Genomic DNA, 7,302 nt, shown 5'->3' with positions numbered 1-7,302 from the left:
AGGAAAAAAGCGATGTTGGCCTGTTTAAGAACCATCTAGAATGTTTCCACATAAATTCCATCAAAGTATAATAGTTCTTTTAGTACCTATATATGTGCAAAGTAGAGGGGGAATATAAGCACTCCAAAACCCTACAAACACCGGATTTCACATCAAAGTCCCAGTCCTACTCCAAAATAGGTGTTTTAAATTTTTCTCTATTAATTTGAGAATTCCCAAATATCTGATTGTTTACTCTGTGACATTATTGGATTCCTGTAATAAATGTAAATAGCTCAGACTTTTCCTCTGGCTCAGAACATTATCATTTTGCCAGTTTTCTGAGGGAACTGTCAGTCATTTGATTTATTTTAATCAATAAATTTACCTTCCCTCCAGCAAATTCCTGCCCTGGAAATCTGCCAAGCCATGCATTTTGTGAATGAAATACTTGTATTTGGTGAGATTTCCATGAAACATAGAATTATTGAATACCTTTTACTAAATCATACTGAATGCGACGCAGCTAGTGAATTGAACTTGAATTGTGTTGCATCTGGCACTGATTTCAAACATGTTAGTTTCACTTAAATTATCAAACATACCTTAAAAATCATAAAGCAGTTTTTCTTTGCCAAGAAATATTATAGTTTCTGAATAGTTTTTCCTTATATTTCTTAGTGTGGAGATTACAAGTCACACTCATGTTATAAAAGATTAATTGTGGAGGTCTTTTCTGGTGGCTGCTAAATCTCTGATTGATGAGAATTTTCCCAAATATAATGAAATCCCTTAACTATTCCTCAGTTGGAAAAAGTGAATACGACCCTGTTGAATATATAATAAATGTGTTTCTTGCTGAAACTGAGAAAGAGAATAAATTAATTTCCGTCTGTACAAAAATGCCTTATTCTCTGCATTGAAGAAAACATGGTGTAGTGACTTACACAAAAAAAATAGAAAAAAGGGAGTTCTGGATTTTAGGAATGGTGTGACAATGTCTCTTCTGGGTCTATTTCTTAAATTTGCAAACCATAGCATCTATAAGCAACGTTAGTCTTAGAGGAATATGTTCAACAACTAACACTAACATCAAAAAGAGTTAACATTTGAGGAAACGACATTCCTATAATATAGGATGTTGCCAAAGAAAAGCATTGTTTTAAATTGGTCATGTCCAGTGCTTTCAAAATCTTCTGGTCCAATGGGCGTACGTACACTAGGTATTTTGTATCTAATATAAAATCTTACGAAGTAATTACTATTGTATCTATTTTACTTATAAGGAAATTAAGGTTTCAAGAGTTTAAGGGGGAAACTTGTCTAAAGTCACATAGCTAGGTCACAAGCAGAACCGGATTCTCAACCTCATGCTCTTTCCACTGTCGCCCACTGCCCTACTTTTAAGATAAAGTTCCCAGCACAGTACAGTCAGTAGAGTATGAACATCAAGATTACCCAGTGGGCCCTAACCGGTTTGGCTCAGTGGATAGAGCGTCGGCCTGCGGACTGAAGGGCCCCAGGTTCGATTCTGGTCAAGGGCATGTACGTTTGCGGGCACATCCCAAGTAGGGGCTGTGCAGGAGGCAGCTGATCGATGTTTCTCTCTCATCGATGTTTTCTAACTCTCTATCCCTCTCCCTTCCTCTCTGTAAAAAAAAAAAAAAAAAAAAAAAAAAAAAAAAAAAAAAAAAAAAAAATCAATAAAATATATTTTAAAAAATAATCTTAAAAAATAAAAAAGATTACCCAGTGGGATGTGTACCCAGTGGGAGCTCAGGAAAAGAGCAGCCTCAGGAGCAAAATGTGCCTTCCCTCTCCAAGCCCTCAGGACCCGGTGAGTGATCAGATCCTGTCAGAGGAACCTCTTCAATCATTCCTGCTCTGATACCTTGAAATCTATGCTGGTCTCCCTTTCCTGGTCTTCCACAGCAACCCAGAGCCTGATTCATCTCTCTAAATAAAGGAAGACATAAAGCTTTTAACATAGAGCCTGGCACTTATTGACTGATGGTCAATAAATATTAGTTTCCTTTCCTTATACATAAAAACTAAGGTGTGTGTGTGTGTGTGTGTGTGTGTGTGTGTGTGTTGGGGAAAGAAATTGAACACGCAGAGCACAGAGGATTTGGGGGGCAGAGAAAATACTCTGCATAGTAACCGTAATGATAGATTCATATCAACATGTGTTTTTTCCAAGCTCAAAGAGTATACAAGACCAAGAATGAACCCAAAGGTAAACAATGGACTTTGGGTGATTATGATTGTCAATGTGGGTTCATAAATTATAACAAGTATACCACTCTGGCGAGAGAAAGCGATAATGTGTGGGGACAGTATATGTATGGAAAATCTCTACCATCTCAATTTTGCTGTGAACCTAAAATTGCTCTAAAAATAAGGTCTTTTTAAAAATCATAAAAACAATTCATTACATGGGAAAATTATGTGAAACCCAAAATTCAGTATCCTATCTGATAAAAGAGTAATATGCAAATTAACCATCACTCCGCTACACCCACAAGCCATGCCCACCAGCCAATCAGGAGTGAATATGCAAATAAACCCAACCAAGATGGCTACGGCCACAAAGAGCAGGAGGGAGGCTTGGGTTTCCCCGGCAATGGAGGAAGCCAAGCTTTCCTCCTGCCCTTGCCGGCCTAAGCCTCCACTCCAGGCTACAAAGTTTCAATGATAGAAGATAACCTCCAGATACCAGGGCCTCCGCTTGGGTGTCCAGGGGGCGTGGCCGGCCTGCAAACCACCACAGGGCCCTCGCCCAGGCCGTCCCATGCCCCAAGGGAACCCCCACCCTGATCCAGGACATTCTTCAGGGCAAACCAGCTGGTCCCCACCCATGCACCAGGCCTCTATCCTATCTAATAAGAGTAATATGCAGACTGACCATCACTCCAACACACAAGATGACTGCCCTCATGTGGTCACAAGATGGCCGCCACAAGATAGCCAGCAGGGGAGCGCAGTTGGGAGGGACCAGGCCTGCAAGGGAGGGCAGTTGGGGGCAATCAAGCCTGCAGGGGAGGGCAGTTAGGGGTGACCAAGCCGGCAGAGGAGGGAAGTTGGGGGCAACCAGGTCTGCAGGGAAAGGCAGTTGGGAGGGACCCAGGCCTGCAGGGGAGAGCAGTTGAGGGGGACCAGGCCTGCCGGGGAGAGCAGTTGGGGAGGACAAGGCCTGCAGGGGAGGGCAGATAGGGGAAAACAGGCTGGCAGGGGAGCAGTTAGGCATCAATCAGGCTGGCAGGGGAGTGGTTAGGGGGTGATCAGGCTGGCAGGCAGAAGCAGTTAGGGGCAATCAGGAAGGCAGGCAGGCGAGCAGTTGGGAGCCAGCAGTCCTGGATTGTGAGAGGGATGTCCGACTACCTGTTTAGGCCCGATCCCAGTGGGGACAGTCGGACATCCCTCAAGGGGTCCCAGATTAGAGAGGGTGCAGGCTGGGCTGAGGGACACCCCCCCCCCATGCATGAATTTCATGCACTGGGCCTCTAGTCCATAAATAAAGTTCTATTGGAGCTTACAGAAAAAAACAAACAAACAAAACACTGAGGAGTACATAAATGTTGATAGGTTATCAGATTACTGTGTCAATAACTTTGTGGTCCTTACCATGTGCCCAGTTCTCTGCACTTTGCTAAGCTTTCAGGAGAATACACACGAAGTTTATGAACTGGCCTACCAAGAACTTCGTAGTCTGAGATATGTAATTGGTTATAAATGGTACATTTTACACCTCACTAAAATTGTGAGGACCATGATGTAAGTACAAGTATAGATCCTAAGAATGAAAAGCAAGCTAGATGGAATTTAACACAAGCTATTTCCTTTGCCTGGACTTTCTCTTTTATACCTTTGAACTTCGTTTCATCCTTCAAAGCCTAGATCAAATCTTACCTCCTGAGTTAAACCTTTCCTGATTCATGAAGTTCTTCTCTATGCCTTCATGACAGCTGATACAGGACCGTGGGGCTCTGTTCATTTATTTCAAGTTTTTCTCCGTTCTTAAGATGATGTCATCTTCAAGTTCTCTGACTCTTTTTTGCCATATCCATGCTATTGTTGAGGCATGCAGTAAATTTTTTTTAAATATATTTTATTAATTTTTTACAGAGAGGAAGGGAGAGGGATAGAGAGCTAGAAACATCGATGAGAGAGAAACATCGATCAGCTGCCTCCTGCACATCTCCCACTGGGGATGTGCCCGCAACCAAGGTATGTGCCCTTGACCGGAATCGAACCTGGGACCTTTCAGTCCGCAGGCCGACGCTCTATCCACCGAGCCAAACCGGTTTTGGCTGCAATAAATTTTTTATTTTATGCATTTTGTTTTCCAGTTCTATCATTTCTATTGAGTTCTATTTTATAGTTTATGTCTCTTGTCTGAAGTTTCCTATGTTTTCATTATATTTTCCTTTTAATCCTTAAGCATAACTTTTTAAATCCTTATCTTTGATTCCAACATTGGGGTTATCTCGGGTTTAGTCTCCATTGATTTTTTTTTTTTCTCTTGAAAGGATTCATGTTTTCCTGTTTTTTTTCTATGACAAGAAATTTTGGACTTCATCCTGGAAATTGTGAATAATATGTTAGAGAAATTCAAGATTCTATTATATTTCTCCAAAGAACATTCACTCCATTTTAAAGCAGGCAGTTAATTGGCTGAGCCCAAAGGATAAGCTCTGTCTCCCTGTGGTAGGGGGCAGCTCAAATCTTAAAGTTTAGTTCTTTTCGCATTAGCTGGGCTGCTTGGTGTGTTCTTCACTGTTTACGGGTCATCCAGACATGAGGGCATAGTTTATATGTAGAAGTTTTTTATTCTCATTTTGTATATGAGTAAACTATGAGAGAGAGAGAGAGAGAGAGAGAGAGAGAGAGAGAGAGAGAGAGAGAGAATAAGGAGGACAAGGAAAGGAACCAGATCTCCCATATGGCATTCAATAATTCTACAACTAAAATATTCCTAGCCACCAAAAACTTGGATCTAAGTCGCAGCATTTAACGGTCACTGGGAAGTTCTTGCCAGAGTCTGTCCAGTCAAAATGAAGATAACCCTGGGAGTGGAAACACAGGCAGTTCCGTTAGCCAGCTACACTGCACTGTGACTAAATGACAGGCGGAGATTGCCAGGCAGGGAGCTTTAACAGGGGAGGAGGAGGTGGAGGCCACAGGGCACCCAGGAGGAAGGGGCGGGGCCAGGCTGGGAGGAGGGGCGGAGACCTCTTGAGGTTGCTGAGGCCCAGAAAACCAGCTTCACAGTTCTGTGGTCTTGGCCTTGCTAGAACCAAACCTGCATTTGAAAATCATATTGTAGATGAGACAATTAGGCGAACACACTGTAGATGCTGACATTAAAGTAGATTTGGTTTTTACTCACTAAAGAACACATTGTACTTTATGTGAGATTAAATGTGAAGAGCTGTACATGGGGCTCTGCCAAATATTAACTCAGGTTGACTGCAGGTGATGGTTTCAGATTTTAGATGATGTATTAAATCGTTCCTCCGGGTTGCTGTTCCTCCAATACTATCTGACATCCTAACTGCCTGAGTGTGTAATGCCGCAAGTACCCTGTGGCTAAGAGAGAAGCTCAGAGTGGCAAAGGTCTCAGGTTGGGTCTTAGGCATACCATGTCCTCATGTAATACTGAATTAAGTTAATATGTGGGCCCTAGCTGGTGTTGCTCAGTGGATAGAGCATCAGCCTGTGGACTAAAGGGTCCCGGGTTCAATTCCAGTCAGGGCACATGCCCTAGTTGCGGGCTCGATCCCTACTGGGGGGCCTGCAGGAGGCAGCCAATCAATGATTCTCTCTCACCACTGATGTTTCTATCTCTCCCTTTCTCTCTGAAATCAATAAAGATTAAAAATTTTAAGTTAATATGTGGATACTTTCTTACCGATAAACTGAAAAACCTCATTGCCAAGAAGTAGTTTTGACTTTTAATCAGAGGATACTATAGTTAAGATGTGTTTTCTTTTAGAATTGAAACTTATTTTTACTTATTCTGTGATACTACAGGAAAAACTGAAATATATACACTGAATGAAACAAAAAGTAGGCTATTATAAACTCTCCTGAAGCAAAATATTTGCTTTATGTAAATAGCCTTCTCAAGAAATAAATAATTAAGGGACCTCAAAATAAAATAATGTATGAAGCTCTGAATGTCTACCCAAAAAGATTTCCAAAGACTTATCTTTGGAAATTATCTGTCTTTAAGGGGAAACACTGAAAACAAAACAAAGTCTTAAGTGATGATTAAAGGGCAAGAATTAAAATGAAGAGCACTGCCCTAACCAGTTTGGCTCAGTGGCTGGAGCGTCGGCCTGCGGACTTAGGGGTCCCGGGTTCAATTCCGGTCAAGGGCATGTACCTTGGTTGCAGGCACATCCCCAGTAGGGGGTGTGCAGGAGGCAGCTGATTGATGTTTCTAACTCTCTATCCCTCTCCCTTCCTCTCTGTAAAAAAATCAATAAAATATATTTTAAAAAAGTAAATAAATAAAACGAAGAGCACTTGTTCTAGGAGTCACAAAGGCCTAGGTGCTAATTTTTTCTTCCCGGGCAGGTTGCTTAACCCCCCAGACCTTAGCTGTTCTCCTCCGTGAAACAGGAGTAAGAGCACCTGCTCGGCCTGCTTTCATGGTGACTGAAGATCACGTGCAGAGGCAGCAATGGATGGAAGTGAAGCAGCACCGTGTCAATAGGACACTCGCGCAGAGAAGGCACCACTCTGGCAGAGAAGGGATGGTGGAGTCTGGCCAAGGACCCAGCCTTCAGGCTGCACCTGGCACCCTGGCACCTCGCTGTGCTGTTTAACGAAAGGTTATTTTGGAAGGTGGGAGGTACAGAGTCCACGAGAGCTGAAGCTGGATGAGAACTTGCTCATACGTTCTCCTGAGGGAAGAGGCGTGGAAGGAGCAAAGGGCTCAGCGCCTGAAATTCTAGGTGTCACTCTACTTTAGGGGAGAACAGCAAATAACATTCCTCAAACAGGTGAAGGTGGTGACTTAGGGGCAAACGGGGCAGGCACCCTGTCCTGGAACCCCTGGTGGGAATGGGTTAAAGAGGGAATGTAAACAGAAGACTAGTTTATGGAAATAGGTACTAGACACTAGCAAAGGTTATGACTGGGTGGTAGGACTATGGGTGAGAATATGTGTGATTTTTCTTCTTTTTGTTTATATTTTCCGATTCTTCCATAAGGAGAATGTCTTATGTTCACAATAAAAATGTTTTCTATAAACAGTAAATACAGGTTTTAAATCTTGCATTATATGTAGAAAAGAGAACCTGATTGTTTTTTCAG

This window comes from Plecotus auritus (genome assembly GCF_963455305.1).
Source record: "Plecotus auritus genome assembly, chromosome: 9".
Lineage (NCBI taxonomy): Eukaryota > Metazoa > Chordata > Mammalia > Chiroptera > Vespertilionidae > Plecotus > Plecotus auritus.
Note: the sequence above shows the minus strand (reverse complement) of the source record.